Source organism: Antennarius striatus, chromosome 2, assembly GCF_040054535.1.
Source record: "Antennarius striatus isolate MH-2024 chromosome 2, ASM4005453v1, whole genome shotgun sequence".
NCBI classification, from domain to species: domain Eukaryota; kingdom Metazoa; phylum Chordata; class Actinopteri; order Lophiiformes; family Antennariidae; genus Antennarius; species Antennarius striatus.
Genome location: NC_090777.1, coordinates 24,401,676 through 24,423,148, shown reverse-complemented (window position 1 = coordinate 24,423,148; position 21,473 = coordinate 24,401,676). Strand labels below are relative to the sequence as shown.

Genomic DNA, 21,473 nt, shown 5'->3' with positions numbered 1-21,473 from the left:
CCTGGCAAAGAGGTACATTGGGGGATTTGGCAAAGCAAAATAACGTCACTGTGATCCAGGGGAGACATAAATAACACGTCAAGAAAGTGACATCTCAGATGCATGGTGACAAAAGTCTGGAAAGGGAAAGACATTTAGGGAAGACAAGACATGTGCACCTCGCAGAGTCGCAGGGTAAAATACAAAGGTGACGCTGACAGATTGGAAATGAAAGATGCCGTGAGTGACCCAGCCCTCTGTTTTAATGTGTGTGTCAGTATTTCTTGTACCTACAATCATCAGCACCTGCCTTTAGGTCCTTATTAGCTTTGAACAGCCTGTTAAGAGATGGTAAATCCCACCCCCTACCCCCCCCCCAATAAAAATCATTGAGTAGCTTGGGAAAGAGGGAGGTATTTTGAACACATGCCTGTCACGTACAACTCAGCTGAGCAAAAGAGCTTTGTATCCTCATCACCAGGGGAAATAAAGAGAAGGTGATACAAAAAAAAAAAAAACTTTTCCATCGCTCTAGGCTACCGTTACCTGGCAGCCGCTAAGGAATTTAAAATATTATTCTGCAGCGGCATATACTGTATTCTAGATCACTCTGAGAGTCACACAATCTCTTGCAGAGATGCTCAGTCACACACACACAAGCACACACACACACACACACACACACACACACACACACACACACACACACACACACACACACACACACTCACACACAGCATGTCAAACCTTTAGGAATACACCACAGAGAAGACGGAGACTCCTGTCAGGCCCCAGGCAACAAGGGGGTGGTGGCTTTTGTTTTGGACATTGCTTCTGTTTACGTCTAAAAAAATGATGATGTTCGTTTGTCACTGTCACCGAGGATGCTCCTTTGACTTGCAGCTATTTGCATAGGCAGCGTTATTCCTCCAGGAAATTTGGGGCAGCTTTAAGAACACTCCACTTTGGAAAAGAACGGCGAGTGGAGGGAGAGTAAGTGATAGTGATAGACGGTGTGATATTAATAGAAGTGGTGATGGCAGGATAATTCATGACTCTTTCTACCGGGCCGAGGTTCAGGTCTGTCAGTGAGACGAGGAAGAAAGGAGGAGCTGGATGGGGGAGGAGGAGGAGAAAGAAAGAAGAAGAGGAAGAATAGACGAAAGGAGGTCTGGGTGTCTTTTCCAGGTCACTGTTGGTTCTTAGAGGTGTAGGAAGAATTCTTGATTAATTATAACCATTATTATCATCATCTTAGCCAGGGGTATTAATCACACATGTCGGTGCAAGGACTGGACAGGGGGGGCAGGTAAAGAGTAGGAGGGGACCAGGCCTCACGCCGAACATGTTGGCATGTAAGACACACCTACATCCCAGTTGCCCCTTGCGTGTGTCAGCGCTCAACATCCATATTTCCGCTGTCAGCCTATCAGGGTTCATCATCTATCAAGGAACGGTCGGTCCCGCCAGACCCCAGCGCTCCGAAACAAACGGAATAACTGTGCGGTGATCAATGATGGCTCTTACTTGAGCTACATGCCAATAAAGCCGGCCAAGTATGAATTGACCGCGGCTAACATGACAGCCAGTCGGGCCATCCAGTAGAAAACATCGTTTGTCAAGGCATACATTGTTAAACTGTAATGAGTGGTCATGACAAGTTGAGTTAGTGTCAGCATACTGGGACCCGCAATAGGCAGTTAATCTCAAGGTTCAAGCGACTGTCCACACAAGTCATTCTTGAAATACTCAAACAAGCTCAGACACTCCTCTTAAGATAATTACTTTTGCATTGACTATTTTTCAAATAAACGGATTCATTCTGTACTTCTTAAAATCGTCAAAACTTTTAGTCATGCCATGTCATCTTCCTTTTTTTTTTTTTTTTTTTCGCGTGTTCCTTTCCTTTATTGACCCCTGAAACGTGATGGAAAAGTAATTATTCCCTTGGTGTCATCTCCGTTTCACCTTCACGTACCCTCTGAACGTTATGCCTAATGAGGGACAGCTCCATGCCGTCATGGCAACCGGTGAGCTTGGATTTGTTCGTCACCAGCCAGCTGGTTTTTGCCGGGCTCTTCGCCCTGTCGAGACGTCTCTCTCTGACTTTTATGAATACATGTACACAGCTCAGAGCGGCTGTGGATTTGTCTTTATAAGTCTGGGTGACACGTCCACAGCGGCCCCACTTCATTTATTCCACTTGCGTAGATTAAGGCTGGCATTACAAGTAAGGTCACACCATGCATCAATGTTACCTCGACACCGCAGCTCTGCCGACCAGGCTCAGGCAGTACCATTACTCCACTCCAACATCCTCTCTGGAAATTTCCATCAAATCCATGTTTTGCATCTTCCTCTTTCCCCAATTTCCCCAATCATCAGCTCCTCTCATTCTTCCCCATTGCGGCGTGTTGCTGTGAGGATAAAACAGGTGCAAACACGGCTCCAGGAATGGCTCAGAGCCTCACACTGTGTCAGAACAGGTGCGCTTCTGGACAGGAGGTGTGAGGCAGGTGTTAGATGAAGACTCGGCTCGCGAGTGTAGCTGTCAAAATGTCTGTGTTCCCCCTTCTGTGATGACATGTTAATCCCCAACACTTGGTTTCCAGTGGGAGCTCCTACACTCCTCAGTCTGATAATAAACAGGAAGTCAAGGAACATCCTTCACTGACACCTGAAAACTAATTAGATTTCACATTCTCCATCATTAGCACACACACCAGAATCCTGTAATTTCTCGTCATATTCTCCACTTCAGTCAGAACTCCAGTCGTGACACCAGCATGAGGATTCTGTCTATAAAGTAGGTCAAGCTAAAAACACATCCCTGCTTATGCTTCTCGTGTGGGGAGACGTTTGACTTTGTACACGCGTCTCAGTGGCGGCTTAACCTGAAACTGGCCTTTTTTAGCACAGGGACTCAGGGACAGCATCGCGGCTGGTCGTGTGTCCTGAGTCCTTGTGAGGCAGAAGAGCCTCTTAGTTGTGTTGATATTTATATCATCGTGCTCCTTCTCTGTCCAAAACTTTACACAGTCTCCTTCAACCTCCTTAAGTAGAGAGAACATCCTTGAAAAACAAACTTGACAAAGGAGTGTGACAATCCTCAGGGCTACTCTTTCCCTCGTTTTGCCGCTGTCATGACTGTGGGTGAAAAAAAATAAAAATCTGACGAAGAAAAATATGTTAGAAGTGACATGACAGCTTGATGTGGATTTTCTGTTGTTTACTATGTCTGAAGTTGATTTGTAGTTGAGTTTTCTGGCATACTGAATACGTATTAGCCATCAGCGTCTTAGTCTTCTGCTTGTTGTCTCACTCACAAGCCCGAGGTTGTATATTTTTCGCAGGCTGGTGGATGGATTTATTCTTATTTTACTGCATCACTGAAACAGACTCGTAACTCATGAATGAACTCCATTCCACTCCAACGCCCTGGCTTGTTGCGCTTGGAGCGCCATCCTTAGCATCTTATAGCCGTCAATCAGGCTAATCTGCTCCCTCTCACGTAGCTGAAAAAAGGCTTTGGCTTTTCTCATTGACATTAAAGAACGGCAGGCATGCTCTCCAACGATACAGCCCGGCACAAGGTTGTCAAAACAAAACCTTCTTCATTCTAACACCAGCCCACAATGTTGATGCCGTTCCAAGAGTGGGAATTCAGTGTCAAGAGCGGCAGAACTAGATGGAGAGGTAGAAAAAAAAAAAAAAACAGGTTGGAAATTATTTCTCACCGTCTGTATTTTTTGGCTTTCTTTTATATCCGAAAACTGATATGCTTTTATTGTTGTTCAACAAAATAGATCTCGCACACAGCGCTTCAATTTTAGCATAGTTTAAGTTATTTTTTCATTATGGAGGTTGGCTTGGTCTTGAATGCTCACAGCGAATGATTGCTTAATATTTTACAGGCTCTATTGATTGTGTTGTCACCGAGCATTTTCCTTCAGTAGTCACTCAGGTGATAACATTTTTCCGTTGCCGGCCTTTTGTGCTGTGATAGCGGGAGCTTAAACGAAGTAAGGGGCCATCACTGTCACCCCCGCCATATCTCGAAATGACACATGGATGACAGCATCATGTAAAGGTGACATTTGAAGTGACACAAACATGTTGCATTACCGATGCAATGTTTGCAGCACTGAAATGACCTCCTCTGCTCACGTCCCAGCTTTTATCCTGCCTGCCTCACCTTTGCAAAAAGCCGGAGCTGTTTGTCATGGATGATTTGGTAATAAAATGAGAAAGGTGTTGAGTCAGCGACAGAAGTCTCCTTTCCACCTGGCCCTCTGTCATCCCTTTCCCCTTTCACACATCCTCACTCGTTCAACAGTGCACACACACACCAATGCTCAAGTGCACAAGTAAAGTGTCTCCAAATTGTATGCATATGCATAAGTACACACATTGTATACAGTATGTCCTTAGACAACACTATTTGCTTTCTTACCCTGCTCTATAATTTTGTTCCTCACCTTACTGATACCAGATGTTTTACCTTCCCTCATGTAAAGATGGCCCTGAAGACAATTTGCAGTGCTGATTACAGCATATATCTGCTGTTAAAGACTTTTGTACAACCAAGTTGTGATGCGTTACAAGCTATACATTGTACTGACATCTCTGCCAAATGCAGACATTTTTACACACTAATATCAAAAGTTACAGTGCAGTATAACGCTCTTTAAGTTTCCCATAAGTCACTTGATTTGGCCCGGGTCAAATTACTCAGCAAGCCCAATAATTAACGTAATGAAGTAGAATAAGGAGTCTATCAGAGTCCTTTTCCTGTACCAGATACACATCAGTTGGTCCTACTGTAGCTACTATTACTGAATGACAAAGAGGAGAGTATGGTAATGGAGAACATGAGCTTGATGGTCTCTCGGGAGTTTCGACTGACATGAAAGGACCACTCAACGCCGCTCTGCTAGCTTGAATACTTATAGGAGTGAAATTTCATTGCACATGAATGGTTTGAGTGGTACAGTTACTATTCATGAACCCGACGCAAAGACCGCAAACTACAAGTGGAGCATTCTAGACGATTCAAACCTGCAAGAAAAGGTACTTCTGAGTGAGATGATATCGCTTGTGTTACTGAGAGGCGCAGTTTTTTTTTTTATATATAGGGTGGGTTTATGCAAAGTGATAACCTAACGACTCCATGACTTGAGTTCTGCAGCAGAATACCGAGTGCCTTATGATAATCCAAGGTTCCAATGGTGGTGGCTGAGAATCATACATTATGCAGACTTTATGATATCAAGCGCTGAAGTAGGACACTCTGTAGACCTGGTACGCACGCCACACACACACAAAAACACACACACATGCAAGTTGACACACATGGTATGTCTAACTTGAGCGGTTCTTATTTAGTCAAGCACACAGAACAGGTAAACAAGAGTTACTATGGAGCAGCTCTTCAGATGAATATTGTATAGATCCAAGTCTGGCTAAGTCTTGTTGTTTATGTCAGGGACAGTGTTTATGGTGCTTGGTGGACCTCTTAGTGCAGTTAAGTTTCCACAGCATCCCACTATGGCCATCAATTTCAGTATAAGATTGTCTAGGTTTGTGTTTTTCTCCCCCTCCTCTCCTCCTGCTCTCTTCTTCTCTTCCCTTCTTCCATGCTCGGCTGGTGTTGCCTGCCTTCTCCCCCGTCTCCGCTTGCCCATCTCACCTTCCTTCCTTCCAGATGGCGCATTTCACAACCTGCTAGGCACGATCAATCAAGCCCAGATGCAGACTGAGCTATTAAGGTCAGTAATGATCGGCCTTTGAGCGTTATGGGCCCAGCTCTTGTTGTAAAGCCATGCATCAAACTCTGTTCCAGCACTCAGCTTGCCTGCCCTTAACAAGCCGGCTTAAAATATCGGCCGGAGGATACAAAATGAAAAGGGTACAACCTTATCTCTCCAAAGACAGGCCGCTGTAGCCCCAAGGTGTAATAAAACTACAGAACTTGGCCGTCGCCTGGAGTCATCTCTTTTATAAGCAATATCTTTCAAAGATCAGCTAAGCGGTGGGCTATGGGTGCGGGGCTGAGAGATGTAATGCATCACACCATATTCTGCACAGGAAAAGCCTCTGCTTACTATTTAAGCCTTTTTTTGTGGGAGCTAGGTCCTTCCATCCTTGCTTCACACCCTACATAGGATTTTGATTTAATTGCATAGGAATCCCAGGGTTTGAGGGAAGATTTGACAGGGTCCTGAACCCTGCCCCCTCAGCATGGCCTGACCATGTCCAAATGCACAAAAAAGAAGCAAAACTAAATCACACACCTGAGACAAAGACACCTACAGATCTGGAAGACAGCTACTCCTTCATTGCAGAGATGGGTTATCAGGCCATCATCTAACAGTCGCCTTAAATCCTCCTCATTGAGTTATCTTCCTATCAACCTTGTATTTACACCTGAAAAAGGCCAAGTTCAGTGAGTCTCACTCCCAAGTAATGATTTGATTTAGATCTATTGAGAGCCAAGAGACAGCAGAAGCAACCAAGACTGCAGCCAGGGTAGATGGGGGGGGGGGGTCGTGGGAAATGTTTGCCCATTGGATGATTGATGCTCATAGGACTGAGCCCATGTTTTTTTTTTTTTGCTCATCCATATTTTCCATCCAACCAAAAACCTTTACCAACATGCTCTCTTTGCAAAAGGCTTCATGCCCTCAGAGGAAACAACAAATCTTAGAGATGATTTCATGCAAACTGCAGCTGCTGTTGATTATTTTATAATGATGGACATAAAGAGTTCTTCTCAGTGGCTGCAAAAAGAAATAAGAATGAAAGTTCATAGTTACATAGCTGATCCAGCTCAGAAGCAGGACAGAAGATCAACAGTGAAGATGGATCCACTCAGGAAGCCAGGCAGTAGGATGGTAGCGAAGACAGACCTCCTTTGCCAGCTAGGCAGGCAATCGGCCGCCAAAGATGAATACCTTCTGGAGACTGTTGACAACATCAGGTGCTGAAGCCAACGATGGCACCTGCAACTGAATACCTGGCTGATGTTGCATCATCACTGGCCACTGGAGACCAGGAACTGAACCTTCCATGTCATCACCACCAACTAGAGAACAGGTAGCTGAGGTCTGCAGGAATGCTGCCTGGCAGAACTGAGGTTTAGGTTGTTGGTGTGTGAGCGGGCCAGTGGCTGGAGCTGGCAGAGAACTAGTGTATTCAAAAGAGTCTGTAATCCACTTGGGGCCGTGGTCTTTTCAACCATGGCTCACAGACATTTTTCTGACTGCCAAATTAAGAACAGTCTATCTATATTCCTCACAGGGAGTCCTTAAATGTTCTCTCATTATGCACATCAGCGTGCATGACAAGTCATTTAGTTCCTTGTTGAAACAAAAGTCTACATGGCTCATATTTGCCAATCTGTTCTGTTGCATTTAAAGTCATTCAAACAGTGCGATCCCACATGCAGACGCCAGGCAGACACTAAAAGTATAGCTCAGTGATTTAATAGTATTTTATCCAAACTTAGTGCCAAACAGCATCCTTAAGACGATGATGGAAATTAAATCCATTAAGCCGGGAAAAGCAAGTCTGGTGCGCAGGAAATCCAAGAAGTTAAAAGTGAGTAATACAACATTTGAAGGTAAAAACAAAATCCAATGCACAAGAAAAACTAAAATGTAGTGATCTTTTTTTTTTTGCTAAGATGATACATTAACAGGACTCAGGGAAAACATAGCGGGGAAATGGGACCATGGAGTAACTACTGCATACTAAAGATATATAATATATTTATTTGGATAGCATTTTTCAAAACACTTAGAGACATAGAGACAGTCAATAACAGAAATGTGCACAAATAAAAATGCACAAGACCTTCCAAGAAGAAGAGGAATAAAGAGCAAAGTAACAGAAAACGTGACAGAAAAATGTGACAGAAAACCAAACTGAAATAAAATAGAGAAACCGCATGACTTACAGACTTCTCCCAGTGCCTAAACGCTCAGATTGTATATATTCCTCATGCACTTCCATCTGTCTGTACAGGTAATTGCAGATTTCTAGCCCACAATTTAATTTCCCTTTCGGCTTTGTTAACCATCTTTGATAGGAACTGGGACATAAACAAAGACTACACTCTTTAACTGTACCAATTAATGTCTGCTTTTTCTTCAGAACAAAAAAATTGACTTTTTAGAGAGACATAATATTCTGAAAATGTATGTCACCCCAGCTCGTTGCTGTGTGTTGTGATTACTAACTGTTACTGCGTTTGCTCTTTGTGTTAGGATTACTGGCGATAAGAACATTGGCTCTACAGAACATGTCGTCTTCCAGTGTCTTTGTGGATAGAATAGGTATTCTGTGGTTGGCAGACAGTTTCACGTGACCCTGTCCCTGGTTGGTCGGTGGCCTTGATGTCACCCCATCTGCAGCACATGCACCAACAGCCTGGGAGTTCAGGTCAGCCCAGCCAATCAGTCTGGAACCTTTGCACAGGCCCATAAAACACAGAAGCACAGAGCAGAAAATTGAAAGCATCACGGAGGTGCCATGCCCATGCTGGGGAGGAAGATAAAAGTCTTTGGCAAGGCTTGGAAGCATCTTAGCTGGAGATGCATGCTGGGGGCTGTAGGATTTAATAACCTAAGACCAGGGGTTGTGGAGCTGCAAGCACATAGTGGCGGTGCACAGTAATAGTTTATAGTTGTATGACAGTAAGCTGCAAACCCCTATGATTAATATTATAGCTGTAAGGCATGACATGGTAGTGGTGTCCTCTGCATGGGTTTTATTATTCTATGTATTATAGATAGACACGCTGATCTGTGTCATGTCATTCACTGTCTCAGATATGTGAGTAGTTGTCATGTTATGGCCTGTCATGAGCCTGTCCCCCAGGATCAAACAATGAGACGCAGGGTGTTTGTATCACTCTGTGGGTGACATTTGGATGAAGTCATCACACCTCCTGTTTGATCACCACAGCCCCTTTGTGGAAGTCACTGCGACTAAAGCTGTCATGGAGGGAGAGGCAACATGATTTATACTCAGAGCAAGTCCTTCCTGCCACCTTTGGCATTCTGCTATACCATCATGAGGCAATAAGCTGATGGAATTTCTCCAATTTGGGCCAAGCCTAAGCCCTGTTCTTCTTCCTTCCCTCCTTATCTGCAAATTATTCTCTTCCATACTGCTGCCCACCTTTCCCCCCGCCACATACCTCTGTCTTACCAATGCTGTTATTCCTCTATTTTTAACTGCTTGTACTTGTAAAGTTAGTGTGGATTTTATCAGCGGAGTAAAAGCTGAATGCTAGCCTTAGTGCACTGGGCCATTCCTTCAACTCACAGCCTGACAAATGAGTTGTGACCTTGAGTAATTTTTGCCCATTATTCAGAAAGCACCAGAGCAGACATTAAAAATAGCCCCCATTTCACCAGCCAGGGTGTAAGAGGTGACGTAGGCTTGATTCTATTGAGGCATAGATGAAAACCATACAGTATTACGTATCAAATGTCTCTGAAATGAATATTCTTGGAGATAAACTCTTTTACTGAATCAAGTATTATATACTGCTATTGTCTTGTATTATATCTGCAGCCAGGAGACAAATAATTCTTTGTGTCTTTGTCTTGACTCAAGGCTATTTTAACAATAAAGAATGCATTTAAGATGGAAGGAGAAAAAAAGAAAATGCAGTTCAGTGCTTCATCCTCCCCGGATTCTTCCTTTTTTGCATATTTATCACACTTAAATATTTCAGGTTATCAAACAAATTGTAATGCTGTACAATGATTACCCAACTAATCATTTGATTACAGTTTTCTTCTGCCAAAGGAAGCACGAGCAGTTATTATTCATGGGGCAGTTACTCTTTCACATGGTTGACATACAGTAGGTTAACTTTTTACCTTGACTGCATTGAATGGTCATTTAAAACCTGAATATTTTTTGATTCACTCATAGTGTCATTCATAGTGTCTTTTTTCCAAGTTATTTTATTGATGTTAAACATTTAAATGTGAAAAACAAGCAAAAACCGAATCATTCTATAAAAGGAGGGAGATACTGTTTTTCACAGCACTGAACTGTATTTTTTTCCGACTATCTTTATTCTTAAAATGTCAACGGCCTTGACTCAAGATAAAGACACAAAGAATTATTTGTCTCCTGCAAGTATTATACAAGACAAAAGGGGTATAGAATACTTGATTCAGTAAAAGACTCTATTCATAAGAATAATCATTTCAATGACATCCCATTTTTCTAGCCTTAATTGATGAAAACATGTTTTGTGTTATGTAATGAATAGTGTATTGTATAGCAAAGCCGAAAGGAGAAGAAGATAGTATTTTATTAAAATTGTTGCACAGTTTCCACAAATATTTTCATATTTGGAGTCTAAAATGAGAAGCTCAAAAGATGTTGGTTCTTACAAATGGTGCACATTTTGCAGTCGATACACCTTCAGATAAGTGAGCTGGTTTGATAAATTAAGGTCATACTAAATTAATAACTCTTTATCACAATAACCATAATAAATAAAAGGTAACTCACCCAAATATCTTTAGTTGTTTCAATTTTATCGTTCCAGCAATGGCAAAAATCTGACAGACTTTTTTTTTTTTTTTTTAAATGGGATGACTCATTCCAATGAGGATAAATGAAAGGAGATAAAACACTGTGGAAATAATCAATGTTTTTGTAGTAATAAAGAGTCAAATTATTGTGTAAAAATGTGTCAGTCATACAGATAAACCTACAATCCTCACCTGAATCCACTTCACTGGGCATCATTGTGAGTTTGAGCTCATTAGCCATCCAGCCGTCAACTGTTTTGTTTCATTCTCTCCACTGTCGCTGTTTTTCGTTCGCAGCAGGCGGCTGATTTCAGTGAAGAAGCTCTAAAAGCCCACTGCACACCACTTGTTCTGTATCAAACAGCAGACAGTTTGTGAGTAGCCTGTGAACATAGCGGCACATTCAGCAGATAAATAGCCAGCTAATTTTTTTTTTAGGGAGAAAACAGTGCACAAATGCTGAATGGCTTGTGAACATATTGGAGCATTTAGCTGCTAAAGAGCCAAATATTTTTTCGTGGAGCAAAGCTGAGTTTAAAAAGACTTTATTGACTTACATTCACCAGGTGGCAGAAGCATTAGTCTGAATTATTCTGCAGCACTATTCTGTTTCTCTGATGCAGGCTGTGTGTTTTACACCCAGGCTTTCGGTGATGTACTCCTGCAATCAAATCACCTTAGAATAACATTGCCTTGACACGACGGCAGAATGCTGTACAGTCACTAGACACGGCTTGATCCAAATCACGTCATTAAGAAAGAAATAAGCACCAAATCCAACAAGTCACTTTCACTCACGCAACCATTAAGAGGGTAAAAGTACCGTGGAACACAGATACCACGGTCAGGGTGCGACATGCTTCTCCGTAAATGAAGTGGACGCTAGCAGACACACTCTTTACACAACAATGTACTCAAAGAAAAAAGTAAGCAACAATATTCATCGGTAATAAAAACAGCCAGTAACAAGTGGGGTGGAAGGAAAAAAAGTCCTTCTCTTTATTACTCAGCTCCATTTCAGTTCTGTGGGCAGTGGAACTCCTCCACACAACAACTGCTGTCTGCACAGTAGTTCTTTAACAACATCCCAAGTTTAACCTGAAGGAGAAAAACTGCCACTAAATACAGACTGATTAAACTTTCTCAACATCCCTGACGACAAACTTAACAGTCCTGCTCATGATTCACCAACAAAGTCCATCAAATGATGAGTTCAGTGACGCGTGCTTCCTCTCCAATCGAAGGTGCTGTTCCTTCTCTTCATTGTACGAGTTGTACCATTGTGCTTTATTTGTTAGCCTGGGTCTAGACTGGGTTTAGTCTGGGTTTAAACTGGGTTTAGACTGAGAACCTCTGACAGTATCAGAGGATCCAAAGCCTTACGCAGCTGCCTACCCTTTCCTGCCTATCTCCCGCTCTGTTTCTTCTACCTCTCAGTCCACCGAGGGCCGTTTAACCTCCCGGGGGTCAGAGCATGACCACATGGCCGCTCTCCTGAAAGGCATGATGGGTAATAAGTAGAAATGGCAGCGATCCGGCTCACGGCCCTCTCTGCTTCTGTTCCCCAACACACAAATGCCACTAGATGAAGACAGATCCATCCCGCATTTGACCCCCACTAAGGGTACTTCCTGTCACACTCTGTCTACCCCTCTGTTTATCTCTTTCTCTCTTCCCAACCTCATTCACACTTTCAGTCCTCTCATTGTACTTATCAACTTCCTGTGGTGTAAACACTCCACATCACGCCGTCAGTCTTCTGAGTCAGTCTCCACCCCCCTTATTTTCATCGCCGCTCACTTCTTACCTCATTTCCCATGACTTATTACCTGCTGTAACTTCCCTGTCCTCTCTGCAGGTTCACACCCTTCATCTCATATTTTCCCTCATCAATACAGACACAATTTCCTCCCACACTCCCTTTTCTCTCACCCCTGCTTTCTTTCGTTTTCATTCTGTTACTACTCTGCCGCTTTTATTCTATAACTCTCCTCACCTTTGCTGCTACCTGACCCGCTCCCCTGTCCTGTCATCCTCCCCACCCCCACCCCCCACCTCCAGCACTCACCCCTCCCTCTCTATGGTGCTGGGTGTGCAGGCAGCTCCTGAGTGGCAAGGTGACATTGTGTGTCATATCAGCATTCTACGGCAGTCCCCTTTCTCTCCAGAGAGTAATTATTTCTTTCAGAGTGAAAGGTTCAATTTGCTATAAAAGAACAAGAGCCTCAGGTATAGAGGGGGTGAGGATGGAAGCATGGGGAGGGGAAGAAAGGAGAATGGAACTGATAGGGCGGCGGAGAGAGAGGGAGAACGATGGGGGGAGACAGGGGACGAAGGATGGAAGTGGGAAAGAATGAGAGGGTGGGACAGGGAGGTGATGAGGGAGGGATAAAAAAAAAAGTTAGGGGGAGGACAAGCCGAAACATTCCCTCTGTGTACTGAACACCCTTTCTCAGAGGAGAGCTTGTGTGGTTGGGTCCTAGAGGGATGGGGTGACGTCAGAGCCCAGCCCCCACCCCCCTCCGTCTCACTCCCTGGCCCAGGATTACATCATCTAACTGTGACTGAGCATCACGCCGCTGCCAAGCAGAAACAGGCCAGAGAGCACTGGTGGTGTCCAGGAAAAAGAAACCGAGCAGCACAGACTGTAGATATTCAGGGGCTTTTGTTGCTCCCCTCTGGACTCATATATGTTTATTCCTCCGTGCTGATAGTGTCAGCCTTTTTCTGTTTAGTGCAGCTCAATTTTATTAAATGTAAATTTGTGCTGGAGTGCCCCTAAAAGGATGTTTTTTAGAGGATGTGGGTGCAGACACCAAGGTATTTGTGGGTAAGCCGTCTCATTTCCATCCCGTGTATATTCCCTTTCTACTTCTCCACACACTTTCTTTCTCCCTCCCCCCCTGCCCCCCATCTTGCCCTGCCGGTGAATCCTGCTACTCACAGTCACCTGCTGTAAATTGTTCCAGTCTCTCTGGTGCAAAAGTGTTTTTTCACCCCAGTGTCTTCCTGTTGGAGTGTCTCTCACCACTGGGATTAAGGAGCCTCTCTAGACAGGCTGAGGCGCTTATTTAAAGCAGCAGGCTTGTCACCAGGACTATTTTAAGTGGGAGCTTGAAAGCAATTGCTGCCGCGTTCCAGCACGATGTTGGCTATGAGTTATTATGCAGTGGTTCAGCGGTGAGGAGCAGTGGAACTGGAGAGCCTTACCCTGTTGCGTTCTGACTGGAGCACATGGATGAATTGAAGAATGGAGGAATGAAGGATGGAGAGGAAGACTTAAACACAAATGTTTCCATTTGTTCAACTCGGTAATAGCCTTCAGCAGATTTCTATTATAATCTAATGACTGTTCCTTGCAGCCAGTATCTGTAGAGCCAATTGCCTTGGGACAATAAGAGGCATGCAATATTGGTTCACTGATCATTTAATTTAACAGATTTTTTTTTAAAAAGAATTGTACTCATTGGTCATAAGTGCCATGCCTCAGGCCAATAACCTCTATATCATGCCTCCTCCCCCCCCCCCCCCCCCAAAAAAAAGTCTGTTCCATCTTTCACTGCATTCATACACTGAACATTGTCTGTTCTCCATCAAATGAAGTACGCTACCCCTCTGAGGTGTGGACCCAGCTTTGCCTGCTGAATATTTGAAGTAAGTCTCATCAGCTGAAGGAGCAGAGAATTTTCTTGGGTGAAAGAGCTGCTGGATGCAGCTGGGTCTCGCTCTGTTGACTGAAGCGATTTTAATGTTTTATTGATTTTGTGATTTTTTTTTTTTTTTGTCTGCTCCAGCCTCCATATACACACTCAAACTCTATCGTCATGAGGAAGAGGCAAACCTCTACTTCGGTCCCGGGTCCCTGCGTATCGACATCATCGCCAGAACAAGGGGTGTAGTGCAGCGACGCGAATGATGATAGTCATCTTCTCCCTGTTATGAAGGAAAAAATAGACCTGCATTGAAAAGTTAGTGGTTTTTAATCTCCCATTACCCGGGAAACATCTTGAAAAGGAGAATTAGCAGAAGAGGAAAAAAAAACAAACAAACAACAACTCAAGGGAACAAAACATCCAAATGACGTAAAGGAGAGATAAATGGGTAGACGGGGGGAAGGAGGGAGGGATAGGCTAAGGAGAGGAGGGAAAGAACGAAAAATGTTTACGAGGGAGCTAAAGCTGCATCTGACACGACTGGATGCAGGCTGTTGTTCTTCTCTCACCAGCATTAGAGCCAACCACGACACTCGATCTCCCGTACGCACATGCATCAACATCTCCAAGGTTATATAAATCAAACTACTCTGCTTACTGAACCAGCATATCCTGCCCACCACGAACAATTACCACCCCACCCTTAGCTCGGATAACAAAGCATCCTATCTTAATAAGCATCCACCGTGGGGAGCTAATGGTCTCGCTACTCCTTTTAATTTTATTCATACCTAACTATGAGATATTAATAATGAATACAGCGTAAACAACAGTTTAAGATGCCGGCCACGCCATTGTGGACTAATTGGCTCATTAAATGTAACATTAGGTGGGAGAGGGGGCCCTTGATTGGGAGCTGTAGGCCCCAGTCAATGCTAACGCTCAAAGATCATTGATCTTTACCCAGCTTGCACCGCTCTGATTAAAGAGCAATAAAGATGGGGCTGGTTCCCTTCGGTTCGATTACATCGCCAGAATCTGCTGAAAGAGGCTCAGACCCTGCCCAAACACAGGCTAATGTTTGGTCCGCAGGTACATGGGTGCCGTGGCGAAGGGATAGGACCCAAGAGACTCAGCTGATGCCACGGCCTCCAAAATGAGGAGGTGATCTGAGAAAAGGCAGGTAGAGATCGATGAGAGCGGTACCGGCAGCGTCCATCACACCCTAAGTACCCAGGGTTTCATGTCACGGCTCAGATGTAGACGTGCCATGTGTGTGCAATTGTTTCAGCCGGGTTCCACTCTCATGTTGCTGTAGGGCTCTGTAAAACGCCTCTGGCCAGAGCTTTACTCCCCACTTTAAAAATTGAAGCCAAAATAAATAAGGGAGTGGATACAAGAATTCCACTCTGCCAAGCATTGGGACAGGGTTTTCTTTTTTTTCCTGAAATTTTATAGATAATTGTTTGTTTGTTTTCTTTCTTCTGGGGTGTTGCACACAGATGTTTATATAGTGTGTTCTATAAGCATGATTGGAGCCGCCGGTTTGTTCTGGAGCGGTTCAAATATTGCAGAGCAGACGACCCCCTCGGTGTGTAGGTCTCTCAGACCTTTCCAGGGTGACCTGGTAGTGATTTGGGGATTAGGGGACAGCAACGCTCGTAGCCACTCAGTGGCATCTGGCCTGAGCAGGCAAGCAGCCCAGTCCACCGCCTCCACTGACCAGCTATAGAGGGCAGTTTTATAGCAGCCCTCTGGCCTGGGCATTGACTCCAGGTCTAATAAACATCCAGTGTGTTATCCCACAACACAACAGACCTTCAGATCGTCCTGCAATAAAAACCTTTTTACACACTATGTGAACTTGTAAAGGCTTTACATTGCAGGAGCAAACAGATGCCATTCGCCTGTATAGGGACTACAATAGCCACGTCTCGCTGAAAGGCCAGCGATAGCATTATGATTCAAAGCGTTTAAAGAATAATATCTCACTTCCAACACTGGCGTGATAGTTTGCAACCATAGCGAAGGATTAGTCTTTAATTAATAGCGGCATGTTGGAGTATATGGCATCATTAGCACATTGACAGTGTTTGTGTAATTAGTCTCACTAGCATGAGGCGTGAGACAAAACTTTTGTACTGCAGATTTAGGTAAGCTTGAGAAAATACAGAAACTGCAGTGAAAAGAACATTGTCACATCTATGTAGAGTGTGTGTGTGTATGTGTTTTTTTTCTCACGAAACACAAGGTCAATATGCTATTATGTTAAACATAATGATTCATTTACACCTTTCATCTTCCTGGTGGTGGTGAAAAATGCATTCGGCTCCGCAAACGTTGAAAGGCAAGCATAAAGAAAAGGCCTTGTTTCATTGTCAGCAATGTTATGATTTTTCTGATGGTGGATTTCTCATTGAGTAGAGCATGACTTTACATGCATCACAGTAATGTTTCTTTCAAATTGAGCACGCTGTGGGTATCTCTTTTTTTTAAAGTAGAAAATGTATATTTGCTTAGGGATTAAACTGATATGTTTTCCTTGGTGCCTCACTTTTCATTTTGATAAAAAATAAGAAATAAAAAAAAATGGTAAAGGCCTGGCACTTGAAAATAAACATCCTTCCTTCTCTAAAATGGCTAATCCCTTTGACTTGCAACTGCCATGTCCATGTGAACCCAACAGCCATTACAATAAGCTGGAGCAGCATAGCAAGAAATCAAACCATGATAACAAGTGCCTCGAGTCTGGTTTTTAGGCATGGGCTGATATCTTCTGTGCACAGCCCTCCTCCTTCCCATCTCGTCGCTACGCCCTCATCTGCCTCTCCTCCCCGCTTTGAGCGTGCCTGTACTGCACCCTTCCTTTGCCCTCCGCTGCCCCACCTTCCTGATCTCATCTGGAGACGAAGCAGGTGCTATGGAGAGATAGAGAATGGCTGAGAAAGGCATCTCCACCCGGGCTAATGACGCCTGCTCCATTCTCAACTCGCTATGCCGAAGCGGTTTCTCTGCAGCTGTAGCCAGATGAGAGTAGGAAACATCAGAGGAGTCAAGGCAGATTGGAAAAGGTCTCCTGTTGATAAGGAACAGATTGTTTTGAGTGTATGCTAGCCCACGTATATGCTGTGTAAGTGTGTGTATGCGTGTGTGTTTGTGTGGTATATACGTATATAAATATAAATATATAGTGTAAGCTCCCTTTTTCCATCCAAAACAGCTCTGACTCCTTCAGGCCTGCACTCCTCGAGACCTCTGAGGGTGTGTTGTGGTATCCAAGCTTGCAGCAAGACGATAGTTATGGATCCTAGAGATTCTCTCACTCTCTCTCTCTCTCACTCTCTGTCTTTCTGTCTCTCTCTGCCTGTATTTATGAAGACAAAACACAGCACAAAAGATAATGAACTGTGCCCCGAACCACTGATGCCATAGGTCACAGCAAGTGACAAAGAACACACCCTGAGAGTCACAGTCTTCATAAGTCGGCAGCGCATTACGACTAATAATAAAAACCAAATCTAATATGATATCTAATGCAATTTGCAGCAGCTCTGCGGAGGTCCGTGGGTCTGATTTGTAATGTATACATTATGAATTTAAAATAAGTTAAATTACCGTGCTCGCTCTGTGTGTTGGTTTTACGGGACTGAGTCCAACTGTCTCTCCTTACTTCTGAAATATTGTGAACGCATGCGTACATCCACACGTGCCCAACTCCGAATGAGAGACTAAAGGGTATGGCGGGATTAACGGATCAGTTCCAATTTCCCCCAGCCACCCAGCAGTAATCAGATCATTTTGCACCTGACGTGAGGCCTGAATTCCATTAGGCTTTATTAGCAGTAATTATCCCCGGCTTCCACCCCATGCTGTTCTCTCTCTTTCTCGATCCCATTTTTGCCCTCTCCTTCCTCCACCCACTTCACTTTTCTTTCTAATTTTTAGCCTCTTTTTCCTCAATTCATTAACTGTAAGTTTCATCCTACCCCAAATCATCTTGATGACTCATTCACAGTTTGCAGCTTCTCTGATGTGTCTATTTTTGGCCATTGTCCAAATGTACGTCCACGTGTTCCTGCTGACTCTTTCTCTCTCTCTCTCTCTTTGAAATACACAGGCATTCACGCTTACATTCCTACACACACAGTTTGGCTTTTACTCCACCGTGAACCTGGATGAAAAGGCCACTTCCATTTCTCTCCCAACAGCACTGAGAAACACATCACCTCCTCTCTTTAAAACTTGTTTCTCTTTGCACTGGGCCCGAGATGAGATGGACAATTGTGGACTTTTTCAGATAGTGTTTCTCACTCAAGCAGGAAAGAGCATGAGGACTACAGAAAAGGCAAAATCCTCATGGGAGCAGCTTTTTACTTCCAGTTTGTGTTCATTTGTCCCCCTGCTCCCCTCGCCTGCCTTTGGGAGCGAGTCAGCACTTGTTTTATTGGCCGTTACTGTGTGTCAGGGAGCAAATCGGTTTTTACACACAGGTGCGAGTGGAGGACAAGTGTGAGTGTTCCATTACTTTTTTTGTATCAGGTTGGAATTATCTGGGTGTAAATGGGTTTGTCCACGTTTCTCTGTGCTGGCACTCGGCTATGCATGAGTAAATATCGTGTGTGTGTGTGTGTGTGTGTGTGTGTGCGTATGTGTGTGTGTGTGTGTGTGTGTGTGTGTTTGATAAAAAAAAGCAATAACTCTGCTTTTATATTTACTTGTTTGTACATGAGAAAATGAGTCTATGTGTATACACAAGTTGCAGCAAAGTAGATGATAGAGCTGATTCCCTCTGTGCTGTTTATTATCACATTTTGTGTAATTATATAATTACTGCTAATCACCCACCTGAGGTGGCATAGCTCTGCAGCATCACACTATTACAGAACAAACACAGCGACCTCAGCACATCTCACACTCATTAACACACTCCTCCCTTCCTCATTCTCTTCCCCTCTCTCTCTATCTCTCCCTCGCTTGCTTTCTCTACACTCATTATCTCTTGTCTTTATTTACATGCATGAAAACACACATGCATACACACATACTTTTTGCATGCTCTCTAATGTAATGAGCGTTCCAATCAACCATAATGAGATGAATCGCATTTCGGTGGCAGATAGGGGGGAATTTATCCGTAGAAATTCTCCCCAGCAGGTACATTTCTGATGTGAAACGGAAACGAGAAGAAAGCATCTCCAAATCACATCTGATGTTCCGTCCTTTCGACAGACAGTAGAGAGAATGGGGTAATAGTGCAGCATTGCCATATATTGCGCATTAGTTAACTGAAAGTGCCAGTCTCTAAATGAGAGCGAATGTGGGGGGGGGGGTATTCATAGACAAAAGACAAATCACACATTTCAGACTCCATTTCAAAGAACATGAAATTCAATATACCATACCAATCTAGTGCGCACTATCATTTCTTATGCCAGTAATAGCAGTCAGAGATATTGTATTCACTCCTCTCATCCTCCCAGTGTCATTCTATGTTTATGTTTGCCAGTAAATATATTAAATGTCATTTAAGCTCTTTTCAAGAAGTTGAATTGTGTTCTGTTGAGGGTTTTTTTTTTTTTTTACTCATCTTGATGTTTGTCATCACACAAGATCTTGACACGGACTTTTATTAATCTACAGGTTGGACAGCGAGTCTCACAAGCACTACCCTTCATCTTGTCGTGTAAATCGTACCAAATTGAATTTTGCCCATAGCTGTGGGCATAAATCAAAAAGACACCTGTGAATATATGTATTGTATTGATGCCGTTTGGTTGAATTTTGGCTCATGCATTAGCATGGGCACCCCTCTGGACTTTAATAGCCACTCTCTTCCTCGCCTTATGATTAAGCTCGGTTGAAGGAATCCAGCAAAGAGAGGAAGGAATCCTTTAGATGAGGAAATCATCCACACGCTGACAGACACACACACAGAAACAAACTGCATCCCGCAGAAGCCAGTGCGCTCGCTGAGAGGCAATATGCTTGCTGACAGTGCGACAGGCTGGCACAGAGAGACCCCCAAACATCTCGCCCACATAATGAGACGGGGCAGAAACACTGGGGCCTCTAGAGAAAGAGGAGGGCTGGGGGTGGGAGGAGTCATCAAAACATGTCAGTTCTCATGTCGCCCACTGAGGATGTACTGGACCCCTCTGTCACTAACAGTGTTTGAAGAATGGCAGCTGCAGACAGAGGCAGACAAACACAGCTCATATCTTGCAAGCGGAATGAATTACAACAAGGCAAAGACAGACAACACAGCCCAACCAGACTCATCGGATGTAGAGGGAATTTTAATTAATGGCGCGTGTGCCTAGTATGTGTGATGATGAGAAATCATCCCAGAGCTCTCCCTCACAGATTACCACCTCAGGTTGTTTAAAATAGATACGGGACAGCGGTTCTCAGAGATTTTCTTGTCCAATCTCTTCCCGGATTCCCTGTTATGAACTCTAAACTGTGTTTCTACCCACTGAAAAATTGCAGTTGCAGCACTTTACAGGCCTCGCTGAAGCCTATTATCGTACAACACAACTAGTGCTGCAGGCCTGTTTGTAGGTACTGTATACACAGAAGTATGGCCATCTTCATTCTCATTAAGTATCACTCAGGGATACACCTTGTTTTAGCTAATGGGTTGTGGCAATTGCTCTCAAATGGTGCCAGCTTTAGAGTAACTTCTGGCTCTAGGAGGACAGAGACTCCATTACTGTCATCACTGGCTAAAGGAGAAATCACTGAAAACTCTGGCTGCTGTATTCTTTGTGGGGCATGAAATCAGCAGCTGTGTAAATGTTAGTCCAAGTCTCCTGTCCAAAGATTAGACAGTCTGTCTCTCTATCTCTTCTTCTCTCTTTCTTTGTCTTCTTGTCTTTTCTGCAGCCTCAGTTAAACTGACTTCTCTATCTCCCTCCGGTGTCTGTTTGTTCCCGTTGGAGAACCGGTGGGAGGTGTGCACACACAGATGAGGTGGACTTCAGCCCAATCTCCTTTAGGCAAGGAGAGGGCAGAGCTCCATCTGAAACCTCCACTCGGTTGCACCTGAGGGTCCCCTGCTATGGAAGGACGTTTTGCAGCTTTGCATGCAAATGCATTCACCTGCTACCTTGTACAGGGGGGACAGCAATTCTGCCACCCGATTAACATGAAGGGTGTTTAAAGTCTGCTCCAAAGACTGTGATTTTCTCGGGTGTGGTGTATCCATCACATGTGCTTTGGGGTCTGGGAACATAGAGATGACATTCCCTGACATTTCATACGATGCATGTGTCATAAA

The 21,473-nt window shown here is 43.9% G+C and overlaps 1 protein-coding gene across 1 annotated transcript in view; it reads left to right on the top strand.

Annotated features, from left to right (window-relative positions):
• Positions 1-21,473, top strand: part of camta1a (calmodulin binding transcription activator 1a) — a 112,595-nt gene that overhangs the window by 23,910 nt on the left and 67,212 nt on the right. The window lies entirely within an intron of this gene.